A 15328-nucleotide genomic window follows, 5' to 3' on the forward strand; every position below is an offset into this window, starting at 1 on the left:
AAAGCATATACACCTTGGAGCTCACACTTTAAGACATCTCGGTGAGCTGGAGGGATTAGAAATTAAGCGTCTTAGCAGGCATATACGTTTTGTCGACTTATAAGATCTGATGACAGGAGTTATATTCTCTGGCTTCATATTAAGTAATCGAAGTGCGCTCCTCTTCTTAGGGAACAGTCGTTAGACCTAACATAATGGAAATCGTGTCCTAAATTCTAATAGAGCCAGGATGTTTTATACGAAGACTCCCTTGTTAGTGTTGGAGATAATTTTATTTAACAAATTTGAAGGTGGTCGCAAGATAACATCCACAGTATTCTAGATTTGACCCCGTGCGACTTATTTTCTTAACAATTTCCTGTTATGGAAATGGATTGAAAGTTACTGTTGAACTTTTGGTCGTCATATTAAAAAAAGTTCAAAGAATTCCTTAATTGAGTCAATTACAAAAATTCATTATAAGTATATGTCTAGCGAAAGATTGGTAATTGACTCAATTAAGTCACTGTCTGAAACACCTATGAGTTTTGTATAAAAATGTCAAAAGTCTAAAAAATATTTTAGAAATCTTCTTAATTTACTCAATTATCAAACTTTTTACGCCTATGCGAATATGGAAATGCTGTTGATTGATTAAATTAAGTATACCTAAGTTCGTGTAAAATATGCTGAATCAAAAAATATTCAAATCAGCTCTTAATGTAGTCAATTAGTAAATTCTTGACATATACATATGTATGTCCACATGAAGAATTGCTAATTGACTCAATTAAGTCAATTTGAGTACGTCTAAAATATGTTGAATCAAAAAGTATCAAAATTATCCCTTAATTTAGTCAATTAGTAAATTGTTCCATATGAATAATTGACTAAATTAAGTCAATCTAAGTTCGTCTAAAATATATCGAATCAAAAGATTTCGCAATCAGCCTTAGTAATGTTCCATATAAGTAATTGCTAATTGACTCAATTAAGTCAATCTAAGTTCGTATAAAATATGATAAATAAAAAATTTTCCAATTCTTTGATTTAATTTTTAATTCACACATACATATATTCGCACAGGCTGAATTGTTAATTGACTCAATTAAATCTATATTTTTGACTACATGCTATTATCAATTTTAGCCAGTTTAGAACGATTTTATAAAAAATTTTCACAATCAGCCTTTAATTTAGTCATTTAATAATTGTTTTATTCATTAAGAATTCCTAATTGACTCAATTAAGTCGATATTTTTGACAAAATGCTATTAATTAATCAATTTAAGGATTTTTTTTTCTTTCTAGTTTCACAGTGCCATGCCTTTTTCCACGTCTACCACTTATTTTAACACTCGGCAGCGTCTACTGGGCCAAATTTGTGTTCAGATGCATACTTAAATGCGTAAAAATCAAAACAAGTGCTGTCTTACTCCTTTTTCTATTGATGCTTGAAGGATATTGTTTTTTATTTTCCATCGTTTTCTGCCTTCACTCTGCTACGTACGAATATTTAAACGTGAATTTCACAACAGACCGGTTATATTTCCCAGCCACCGGGCAAGCAAACGCAGCGCTCAACTCCAGCCAAAGCTGGAATAGACTTTGCCTTCGTTCTGCGGAGATTAGTCATGTTTGATCATGTTCAACGATGAGTCATAGCACCTGTGTGGGTAGAGAATATACATACATATGTATGTACATATATTTGGTTGTAGCTATGAAGATTTATTTGTATGTAAAATTAATCCGGTAGGTTGCGGCTCCTTCTTTTTATTCTCTTTACATTTTCGTTACCTTTTTCCGCTGCTTGTGCTGTCCAAGCGCATGCGTCTAATTATTCATTTTTACTTGGTTTTTATTATACCCTGAACAGGATATTTTGAATGTGCTTCGTGGCGGGAAATTATAGAAAAAGTCGGAGAGACTATATACATACATATGTAATAATTATGTACTTACTTATGTATGTATAAATGATAAGCGAGATGAGCTGAGCTGTTTAATCATGTCCATCAGTCTGTATATACATACATACATATGAGAACTACGAGTTCCTTAGTTTTTCAGATTCCGGTCTGGAATTAACACACGTCTTTTTTCTCCAAAAAGCTGTTCTTTCTCGAAACCGGAGATAAAGGACCACTATAAAATATAGCTACCATACAACTGAATATACGGAATGAAGCCCTTGTATGAAATATACGAGATCTAGTCCTCCAGTTTTTGAGATATCGATCTGGAATTTTAGAACAGGTCTTTTTCTCTCCAAGAAGCTGCTCATTTCTCGGAACCGATGATAAGGGCCCACTATGGAATAAAGCTGACATACAACTGAACGATCGGAATGAAGTTCTTGTATGGAAAACTTTTTTACTTAACAAGATATGTTCACGAAATTCAGCATAGATTTTTCTCCAAAGCAACGGTACAATTTGCGTAGAAATTGTTCAGATCGGATCATTTTATCTTATAGCTGTCATATGAAGTGATATGAACTACTTTCTGAGACTATAGTACAATATTTTTAGAAATTGTTCAGATTGGACCACTTTAGCTTATAACTGCCGTATGAACTGATTGATCAATGTCAGGTCCTTGTATGAAAAACTTTTTCATTTGACAAGATATCTTCACAAAATTCGGCACGGACTAATTTCTGAGGCAACACTACAATTTTTGAAGATATTGTTCAAATCGGACCACTTTAGCTTATAGTTGTCATATGAACTGATCGATCAAAGTCAAATCCTTGTAAGGAAAACTTTTTTATTTGACAAGAAATCTTTACGAAATTTGGCATGGATTAATTTCTGAAGCAAGAGCACAATATTCAAAGAATTCGTTTAGATCGGATGACTATAGCATATAGCTGCCATACAAACTGACATACAATACATGCACCTATGTAGGGTATTATCGGCTTCAATGTCCTTGATTGTTGCTGCTCTGCTTTCCCATGCTGATTGATTACCATGCCACACATAAATATGTCTACAAATGTATTTATTTTCGATTTCAAGTGTTTAACCGTCGCGAGATTCCCATCGGTGATTTGAATGTGTAGCAGCGCCCTTTTAATATGCTTCACATGTCTGGTTTTTTGCTATGGATTTGAGGCCATTTAGCGCTTTTTGAGTTGGTTTTTACATGTACATTTGTACATATACTTACATACATATGTATTCAACTTCATTTCTCCGCATCGGTTTGTCATTTTGCGCGCGGTTGCCTTTGATTTTATGCACCGATCTTTGGCGAGCTCATAAAAATTCATTAATATTCGCAGCTATCTTTACAGAAAGTTGAAATGGCAGCCAATCTTCGTCAATGAAATCTCATTACAATATTTGTATTCTACCTGACAATTCTGCAACCAGCACTTGGTATTTATTTTAAGGCAATTTGTATATGAGTGCGTCTGTGTACTGTTTGTGTGTGTAAATCTGATTGTTGTTGGCAAGGCCATTGTATTTGCGCTGAAGGTGTGTAATAACGATATTGAATTTATAATAAATCCGCATTTACATAAATATAGCTTATGCAGTTACGAATACAATAAAATTATATTTGTAAGTGTGAGTATGTGTGTGTGCCTTTCAATTGTTCGCAGTACACATTATTCAGCACCTTTTTTGTTGGCTTTCCTCTGCATCCCATTAAGAAAGATATACGCTATACAAAAGTAATTAAATATAGCGTATGGGTGCATATCTGTATATGTATATGTATGTATGTATGTTTGTATTCGGCAGCGGATATTGTTAATCAGTGACAATTAAAATAATTCGCCATGCTCGCACAAATCTCCATTGACTTTAATGTGCTATTGTTTTCGGTGGAAATGTCTGTCTGGCAGTTTGTATGAGTCTCCATATGTATGAGTTTTTTTCCATATGTATTTGTATCTATGTATGTCTGTATGCATTTTGCATTTTATCAACTGATTAAAATTATTTTTGCCAGTTTTTCTTTTTGCATATTGATATATGTATGTATCCATGATTTTTGTTTTTTGCTTAATGCAACTTTGTTGCAGTTGCTGTGCTTATTGTTTGTGCTTTACAACATTGCCAATCCACTTGATTTGCGTTAATTAAATAATTAACTGCCGCGCATACAAAAAATTAATAACAGCCATAAAAGACTCACGGCAATTAAAGGGCGTCGGCGTCGCTATGTACTCATGCATACATATGTATGTATGTTTGTTTATATTTTTGCATCGCTGTTTCTTATTTGGATTCACACTCAACCGGTTTTTAATTAATTTGCATTTAATATGCACTATATTTAATGATTTTTGTCAGGGGCATGTAATTGGTGATCAACTACACTTTATATGTGTGTGTATGTATATAAGTAAGTATAGCCACGTGTAGACTATACATAAGATAATTGCTTGCAACATAATTTTTCATCTGAAAAGTGCAATAAAATCGTGATCAATTTGTTTACATCAAATATATCTATAATGAGATGGGAAAATTGACAAATTAAATAAGCAGACGTGTTATGTATATTGTCGCTTTCACTTTGTACGTAGATCGCCTTTTACATTTCGGGATTGGAGAAAAACAAAAAAAAATTTAATCATAGAAATTCGCTTTATTGTCTTTCACAATATTCTTCATTAAGATCTATAAACTTTTGCATGTGTTTGAACCAAATTGTCGAAGCATTTTTCCACTCTCATTGAGGTATGTATCTCCAAAACATGAGTGGTGACTATATCAACCGGCTTTTAGCTTAGCTTTTACGTACGGGAATAAGAAACTCATTCGGTGCCAAGTCAGGAGTATACGCAGTATGAGCATGACTCATCAAATCGCTGTTTTGAGTGATCTCTCTCAGCGGTTGGTTTTCCTGATTTCTTGAAAGACAACTGGGGAAAAAATGGTTGTATACCACTCAGAATTTACTCTTCTGCGGTATTCTGATAAGACGGTTGCGATATGTCTATTTTTTTCCAAAAAAAATTCTTCGCCTCAAACAAGCTTTGTTGGATTCGCCTGACCTTGAAACACCTATACAGTTGACTGCTGTTTACTTTCGGGCTCATACGCGGTAATTGACTATTTAGCACCTATTACGATATCAAAAATCTGTTTCGAAGCACCACTATCATATTTTGTTAACATTTCTCTCGACCAATCGACCTGAGCCTTTTTTGATCGATCAACGAATTGTGTGGTCTCGCACGTGAAAATAATTTTTTTTTTCTAAAATCAAATGTTCATACAATATAGAACGTATGCTGGTCCTTGATGGAGCTTCATCGCCAAAAAACTGATCTTGCAATATCAGTTTGCACACAGCATCAATAGTTATAAAATACAAGTTCGTGGTTTAATTCCATTTTTGGCCGATATGAATATTTGTAGTTACTGTAAACAACACAAATAGCGCTCGTATGAAATAATGAGTATGTGTATCATTAAAAATGTCAAACTTTATGATAAAGTTGTGAGATTTTAAGCAAGTGACTGCCGTGGCTGACTTGACTAAATAAGTTTCAGTCGAGGGGATCAATTTGTACTTTTGTAGCAATTTGTCGGGTCGTTTGTCTGCAATAACGCGCCAAATATTCTCTTTCAAGCAGTCAATATTCTCGGACTGCATCGATTAATAAATTGATTGTTTGGTTAGTGGTACGTCTTTTTGGAATTCAAGGTCGTTTTTTCCTCTGGCGATAGTGAGTTTTTGAGGATGTAACAGCAATCTAGCAATGGCTCATTCAAAACTCCACGTCTAAAAACAGAATCCGTTATTTTTACTATATCTTTGATTTATTGAATTATAGGTAGGTGTAGTAAAATAGCGATCGATCTAATATAAGGGTACTGAGGAGGAAATATATCCTAAGAAATGACAATGTACTCGTAGATACTATATGCTTTGCTTCGATATCTTAATTGGTGTATGATTTATCCTTAGTATAGCCAAATATACTGTTGACAGTAAAAATGGAATTATGAGACAAATAGATGATAAGTAAAAAATTTAATTTAAAATTAGACAAATCCTTTTATAAATTCTTGATAAACAATCGATTTGATTCACCAATCGTTAGGGAGTAGTCAATCGAACACATAATATCAACAGACGTAATAGGTGAACTAGCTATGCTGGAAATTAAAGAACTAAGAATACTGAGAGTTCAGAAAATAAGTCTACTATATATAGTATGGTATATTTCTACTAGTTTCTAGGAGCGTCCATACCTTACACAAAAAAAAACAAAATTTTCGGAGAATTCACCATTGCATTAGTCATTAAGGGGTTACATGGGTTTCCTCGGGTAAAAAACAGCCCTTTTTCACAAAATTTTTTCTCACATAAAGGATGAAATATTTTATTAGAATTTTTTATTGTTACAAACATATACTATAAACAAAGAAATTCTGAAATTTCTAGAAAAATATATTTTAAACTCGGCCTTTTCGACGCCATTTCCGGTGACCCCTCGGAAAAAGATGCACCCACGTTGGCAGGATCATGTAAAGTCTAAAAATACGTGCTTTACTTAAAACCTTAACTTAGAACTTGGACGAAGAGAAAAAAACTGAAATTCGGATTTTTGGCAGTCATTTTTACAAAAAGTGAAAATTTTTTTTTCAAATAGTTGTAATCGAAAAAAAATCCTTCGTTCAAGTCTTTAAGAATTGTATCTCTCGAAAAATCTTGCTAACCGACTTCAAAAATACATTTCAATATCACAACTGTCCATTAATAAATAAAATAATAAATAATTTAAATATGCTTTTAGGGACATTAATTATTTTGAAGTTTCTAAGAAAACTTAAAAAAGGCGAGCGGTTGTGTGTTTATTAAAATTAATCACTAGTTATATGATAAAAGACAGCGTGCTGCACTTTAAATATCATACATTTTAGACAACAAATATGAATTATATAATTTTTTAAGGGACAGGCCTCAGCTGCACGTGCGTTGTCCAGTGTTTAAATAAGCGCAATTTTACTTTATTTTTCGCCTTTTATCTGATAAGATTACTAATGTATACTAATAAGCCACTTGTTCGCTAAGTAACACTTAAGGTTTGCTTAGACTTGGCTAAGCGTGAAAATATTGCTTAGAAATTTGTATACTATAAACCAACACCCCCTGCTTCCTGCCAGGCAACAAAAGACTTAGGCAACAAACTCGATGCGCAGCAGTAGATTAATGCTTAAAGCCAGGTGTTAGTGTCCACGGACTATATGATTATACTAACACTGCTGGCTGAAAATTTAAAATTTAAATTACAAAAACAACTGAAAAGTTATTTATACTCAACCCCTTACGATGCCTTAGCATTCACTATCAAGGGTTCTGTTTGAGTGATTGTGCTGGTATTTCCTATATGCAAATACACACATACATATATTTGTTTAGATAGCCATGTTTACTCCTATTAAAATAGCGCGCGTGCCACGATAAATAATTTTTACTCGCCGACTTCACAGTTGACTTCACAGTACCCATGTACGAATTCCCTATATACTAACAGTGGATCGGTTCTTGACAGTTGTAGTGTTGGCATAAATTAGGTATATTTTTTTGTGCAAGCAGTTTGAGTGCTATAGCGTAGTCTATATAATATGTTCTTGGTAAAAAGCGTAACACTCCTTTTTTATTGCTGACGGTGCCACCCTTCCCAAAACTAAGCAATATTGTGCTTATGCGGAAATTTGTGTAAACAGCTTTGTTTTTTAAAGGGAGATGTTGGTAATATATTGTGCCATTGTATATCTTTAAATATATTTATGTGCGTTAGGGTGGAAAAAATTTTTGAAATCTGAAAAATTAAAAAAAAAATATAAAAATGTATGAGCATTAGGGTGGTAAAATATTTTCTATAACTAAAAAATCCAAAAAATACCAAAAAAATGTATGATCATTAGGGTGGTACACATTTTTTTTCGAAAACTGAAAAAATTATACAAATGTATGAACATTAGGGTGGTATATTTTTTATAACCAAAAATTTAAATAAAAATTTATGAGCATTAGGGTGGTATTTTTTTTCTATACAATCAAACAAAAAATTAAAGTTTATGAGCATTAGGGTGGTAATTTTTTTTCAATAACTAAAATATCAAAAAACAAATGTTTCAAACAAGAAGTAATAATTACAAATTGATCATGGAGGAATATAAATTCAAAGTTTTCAAAACAGATGTACGTTAAGGCAAAAAGTACCCGGAATTCGATATATACATATATATTCATTCACTCATATTGAAACAAAATATTTCAATAAAAATCAATTTTGGTTTTTTTTTTTTATACGTACTAAAACTTTTCGGAATGCCACACCCTTATGTAAATATACCCACATACATATATACTGGCATCCGTCTGCAGACGGATGTAGTACACAGCGATCTTAACGATCGTTAATTGAGGCAAGTGAGCAACGCCAACTCGCCATAACCCGCTATTACCCTCGTCTCTCGAGCGTGAAGTGTAGAAACCTTTACACTCCCTTATAGTGTTCTACACGTAAAGCTATTAAACAAATGCTGATATGAGTCCAAGCACTGGCATATGGGGGTCTGAAACTGAACTGTATTGTCGCTGTATGGAAATTAACATAAATTGTATGGCAGAAGAAATTGCGCGAGCCATGCGCTAAGAGCACTATGCGCCGGGTTTAGAAAGAGGAAAAACATTACCGTAATTTTGATACAATATTACCACTGAAAATTATTTCATATAATTTGTACTTTTTTATTGAGGTCAGTGTCCATTTGGCTTGCAATCCCCCATATAACAATTTGGGTATATATAGTACATATATGTAGAATGTGTTTAAATTTTCCTTTATGATCATTTTCTATTTTTCATTAAGATGACTTTCTGAGTTGCGGGCTTACGCTTGGCTGCTTTTGGTTCACAGTGCCACCACTGACCATATTTAGTTGAGTATGTTTTTAGAGTTGTTGTTGTTATTATTTTCTTCTACCAGTGGTGGTTTACACTGAAATAGAAAAGCGAACATATCCTTAATTAATCATACAAAAATATTGCTTTTATATAGCATTATATAATTCGACTCTATCAAATTTAAAAAACAGGATAGCCTTTGGAGTATATTTCGAAGAGGGCATAATAGATCATAGGTCGCAGTGCATAACCTCAATCTTTACCATCTATGTTTCCAATAGTACAATGAAATTGTTGTAATCCGAGGTTGATCTCTAGCCTAGTTGTTCGTTCCCACAACAGTCGGACTTACGTAACCGAAACGAACTCAGATTTTTATCCGACCGAGTACTGTGAACTCAGCACCATTCCTCGAAATTCATACTCATGCAAGTCAAGAAAAGATAAAATTTACTAGATTCGCATGGGCTAAAAAAAATATACTTCCTTAGAGATGGGTATAAAAGGAATTCTTAAATATTTTAGGTACGTCTTGCTTATTCAAAATTTCTTCTAAAGATATTATAGATGTGTACGAAAAGCGGTAATAAAGGGTCCATACGATCCAACTGCTTTTAGAATCTTTTGTTTGCGAGTATAATTTTGTTCCCTATTGCCTGGCTATAAAGTCTGTTGCTTCTTGTAACCATGCCAAATATAAAATCATCTGATCTGGCAATTCTAATTGTTATAGTTAATACATCGTATACTTATAAGAAAAAATTAAGTAACTGTAATTTGCAAATTTTGCCAATTTTCTTTCATTCTAATTTTGGAAAAAAGTTGCCTAAATTAATTCAAGTTTTAGGTCCCATTTGAATTTCTAATTCCGTCGTTTTCTCCTCCACTCTCTCTCCTCTTTTTTCTGTAACTCCCTCTATTTTTCCCGCTCTCTCTTTTCATCTCTCTTTCTTTCCAGTATTTTCTCCCTCTCCTTTCAACAAAATCTCCATCCCTCCTTTTATTTCTCTCTCTTCCCATCTTTTCCACTCTCTTTTTATGTAAATATACAATATATAGAGAGGTTAGGTTAGGTTAGATGGCTGATCAAAGATCTGTATATATAGATAGAAAACAATAACAAGAAGCTTCAACAAATCCGTGCTTACAGTTACTATTTATATATGTATATATATATTTTCTCGTAGTTCCTAGGTGAAACATAGGGCCCCTATTTGCTAATCTCTTATTCTCCTCTTTATTTCTTTCCCTTTATTCTTTCCACCCTTTCCATCTTCTTTTCTCTCTCTCTCTCTCTCTCTCTCTCTCTATCACACACTCTCTATTTGTCCCTCTCTCTAAAACAGGTAGCCCTGTCTCTCTCTCTGTAAGAAGTATCTTAAATTAATTCAAGCTTACAGTTACCATTTAAATTTCCAGTGTCTCTCTCCCTCTCTTACAATGTTCTCCAAAAATCTTTTTTAAAAGAAAAATATAGGAAAATTTAATCAAAAAATTCCTTTTTGCCAAAGCTAATACTTCGAGTTTTAAGCTTTTGCTCATATATTTACAAATAACTACTAAATTGCTTTCCAAGTCACCGATAAATGTGTTATACATTTTATCAATACACCTAACGGTAAATTGAAGCAAACGACCTCTTTAACATCTCACTCGTTGAAATTTAACGAGAAAATATTTACCGGCTGCCGGCATTTTCCCGTGAACTCCATATGCCCCCAACTTGGCTACAGCGCTGTGTTACCCATGACAATTATAAATTAACATCTCATTGTTAAAATGCCACTTATTTCATTTTTAAGTTATTGTTGTTGCTTTCATTAAGCGCTTATGCAAAGGAAATACGAAACCTTTTTGGTGAACGCATGCGCGCATACCAGCGAAAGCTTAGCTTAGCGCAGCAACTTGCATTGCGTGCATCAACCGACAGTCATTCACATCAAAAGGTGCGTGGAGCCGTGGTGGTCTGCTGATGTGTGTATGTATGTATGTACGTATGTGTGTGTATTTGGAGCCATATTTTCATAGCTGTGTTTGGTCATGAATTTTTTATTGCCGTCGGCGGCTGCCACATTTTTGATTGTGCAGAAGAAAGGAGATTCCACCCATTGTTCAATGTTGCATTGTAGAGCAGTTGTGCGTACATATGTTGATATATATGTATGTATGTTGATATAAGTATGTATAGAAATATGTATGCATTTATAGTAACGACAGCATTTATGTTGAGTGGTAATTAATCTCCGCACTCTTTCTTCAACCTCAAATTTATGCGTTCATTTGTTGTAATAAATTTCTTCTGTTGCGCATGTCACTTCATGCACATATTTTCCACATATATGTATGTATGTGTGCGTATTTCTTCTTGTGTGTGTGTATTTTATAACTTTTTGTGTCTTGTTGACACGCTGTGGCTTTGGAAAATTCATTGGAAACGCCAAATTGCCATAAACTTCGTTAGCAACGCCTCTTTTGTAGGCATTTTACCACTGTTGTTGTTGTTATTGTTGTTACTGTTGCTTTAGCGCTACAATCCTGTCACATATCTTTAGCCTAACCACATTGTAGTAGATCAAAATTATAAAGATCTGCCACTTTGGCAGTCAGTTGCCCTTTAGAAACACACACACACTTATACAGTCACACTATTTACCATATTAGGGTGGGTTAAAAAATATATATTTTTTTTGCATTAGATGCCTCAAAAAGATTCTCTCCAGTTCTTAATATCAATAACAAAGTCATCCGCATTTCGATTTCCTAATCTTATATCCTGAACTCCCAGCAAGGACCGTCGGAGAGAATGCGAACTAGTCCCTTAGTTTTTGAGATATCGCGCTGAAATTTTGTACACGCCTTTTTCTCCCCAAAAAGCAGCTCATTTGTTGGAATCACCGATATCGGACCACTTTAGCATATAGCTGCTATACAAACTGAACGATCCGAATCAAGTGCTTGTATGGAAAACTTTTTTGTTTGACGAGATATTCTTACAAAATTTGACACGAATTATTGTCGAAAGCAACGTTACAATTCCCGAAGTAATTGTTTAAATCGGACCGCCATAGCATATAGCTGCCATATAAAATTCAGGATCTTGTATGGAATCCCTTGTATTTGTGCGGGGTAGTATAGCTTCGGTGTAACAAAAGCTGACAATTTTTCTTGTTTTCCCTTAATTTTAAATTTGCAAAAACTACCTACTCCAGAAACAAAAAAATCCCACCCTACTGTCACTTAGCATTGTCAGTTTACGCTCATCTCTTGCTACATTTTCGATTGTCGAACTTATGACTCACATTTTTAATCGCCACTTTTCCATCACCCATTATTTCATTTTATTTGCTTTTCATTTAACACATTCATCCTCAGTATCTGTGTGCGTGTGTGTTCTTTCTTCTATGTTTGCTTAAGTGTCTCTGCCCATTATAAAAAATAAAAAATTAGTTGCCGACTCGTGGTAAATAATTAGGGCTTCAATTGTCATGTCATTATCGTTCATCTCTCCGAATTCAAATTGTTTCCATATTCTCTGGCTGCTAGACCAGCTGCAGTTACATAATATTAATGATGTTGGAAAATTTATTAGTGAAATTTGAAAAATTTTCTTTTTAATAATGAATATTTATGGCATCAACTGCAGTTGTTGTTGTTGTTGAATTGGAAGAATATTATTTTTACGAGAATTTGAAATATTTTACACTCTAAGGCAAGAGGTAGTGAAATACTTGAACGAATATTTTCTAGCTTAGCACGTTATACAAAATTAATTCAGAACTCAACTACTACCACACCTACTTTCCATTTAACACAATTTTCATTTTTTTTAGAGAGCGCCAAAGATATCGAAATTAGAGCTTCAAGGTGTGAAATTTGACAATAACTTTTTAAAGCCTTAGATGCCAAATATGTGGTCATACATAAGTGCCTATCTGATCTTATACCGAAAATATCACTTAAGACGAGAAGTATGCTAAGAAATTATGCGAGCATCTCTATCGGACAATAAGGTGCTTGAAAGATTATTCAACCTGCAATTACAGCTTCTCGAACGACATGGGTTTCGGTCTCTTCGACTAAACAAGTCAACACTAAAGTTGGCTGACGAACTTTCTTTGTGTTTGTTGATGGGAGTTGTCGATGTAAGGACGTCGAAGTATTGCAAACTTTTTAAAATGAAAAATTTTTTGGGATGTACTCAAGGATAATTTTCATATTAACATCCAAATATTTTTAATTTTCTCAATGAACTTAGGAAATGATGTGAAATAACAATAATATTAATGATGGTAAAAATAATCACAATGAAAATTATAATAATACATTACATTAATAATTTAATATTAATATTTACTAAATGGCAATGTAAAATCATTGGCGATAGAAACGAATATTTAGCATCAATTTTGCTTTTGCAATGAAAAAATTTTTTTCACAACAAGCTACAACACTTTCCTTAATGAAAAACACTACTTGCACCTCTTCATTCACAATTTGCCTACTCAATAACAGTGCATGCTTTGATTTGCATTAACATCCCTATACGTACACTAATATTTCTATGTTAGTCTGTATGTTAGCTTTCGCGCATATGCTAATTGCCTTTTGCTATGCTGCACAACGTTTACCGATTGACGACGCACGAGGTCGCACCTGTTACTTTTCGTGAGGATGACCAAATAACAGAAGGAGTGAGATCAGTTCGTGCCGAAATTTGTTGTGACGTGCGGTGTTTAGCGAAGTTTAGTGAAATATAATAAAAATGTATTAAATTGTGCTAAAGTATTGTTAAAGTTATTATATGAAAACAATGTAAAATATTTGTTTTAAATTAAAAGTGAAAAGTGTTAAAGTGCCATTGAATAAAAGCTATGTTAAAGTGTGAAGAAAAGTGAATTCCTGCAAAAAGTGCATTTGTTCATAGCGGTGTTGTCGATCATGTTTGTGCAAGTTTACATACTAGTATTTCAGTACGGTTCGTGCCTGTTTTGTGTTGTTATAAGTGAGTATTGTGTATGTCAAAGTGATATATGCATGTATGTACATACATAAGTACATACATCGTGAAATAAAAAGAAAATTTCGTGGTGTTAATAAGTATGCATGTACATATGTGAAAATGTTTGCTAAAATATAATTTGTGTGCAAATATTGTGATGCAGATTTAGTGGCGAAAGAAAATTTGCTTGTGTGAAGTATAATTTGTATAGAAGTGTAATTTATACCAAAAAATATAATTTCTGTTGATGTGTTGATTACTATGAAATTTTAAACTAATTATTATTTGGGTAAGTAATTATTTGGATATGGTAATTATTATTTAAAAATCTCTGTATACATACATATTTTTGTTAATATGGGTCCTTTGCTTTCGATCTCGGTTTATTTATAATAGTCCCAAAATTAAAAAAAAGGAGACTGAACTCGGATTAGTCATCCTTTTAACACATCATTGCCATCGAAGTACACAAAACCTTCAGCTGGAAGATTTCGATGAAACTTTGAAAATTGCTATATTGTTTCCAATATACAATTAAATGGAGAAATTAATAATTATTTTAATTACTTTTAGTCAAATATGGTGGCAGTCAAAATTTATTATAATTACCACTCCTTTATTCTATTATTTATTTTTCTGTTTCTATATTTCGTTTTATAATTTTCTGTCTATCATTCGTTTTCACCCAATTATTTTGAAATCGCTTCAAATTTTATCCGCAATAAATTACCAAGAAATAGCACTTTGACGTCGGTTCCTTTGAAATTCATTAATTTTGTGCTGTTTATTTGGCATCAAACACAATAAAACAAGGCATGCTTCGATTTGTATACTTCTGTTGCTCCTTTACCTACAGGTAGACGAGCGCGTGAGAGCATTTCAATGAATTTTGAACGATTTCTAAGAAATCAACAACCGCCATATTAACTGCGTTTCAAGGGCAGACACTAGATGTGTTGTAGTGTGGGTGTTGCATGTTTAAGACAAAAAGAACAAAAAACAACTAGTATTTAAAATTATAACAAGATTCAGTTTGTAGACTGTGGCTTCTGCGTGGAATACGCAATAAATGCCCAGCGAGTTTGAGCTTAAGGGTTCGCAGCTTGGGTCTTTTGTTTGCCACTCATGATGCGATACAATAAATCAACGGTCAAGTGACAATTTGATGGCGGTTCCTTTGAAATTCATTAAATTTTTAGATGTGAAGTCGATTTAACGTTAAATGGTAGTGTGATATAATCTTGCAGTGTTTGTGTAAGTGTTGTCGTTTTGATATTGGTTAAGATGCGCATGCGTGGGCTGTTATGAAAGTGATTTTGTTCAGCTAAAGTAACTGAAATTTATGATAGTGGCTTTGATAGTTATTTTTAATCTTTTAAAACAAAAAATTAGTTTCCATTACTTATTTCGGCAGTTTTATTCTAAGACGTCTAATTGATAAGTTAAAAATATTTATCT

The sequence above is a fragment of the Bactrocera dorsalis genome, chromosome 1, assembly GCF_023373825.1.
Source record: "Bactrocera dorsalis isolate Fly_Bdor chromosome 1, ASM2337382v1, whole genome shotgun sequence".
NCBI lineage: Eukaryota > Metazoa > Arthropoda > Insecta > Diptera > Tephritidae > Bactrocera > Bactrocera dorsalis.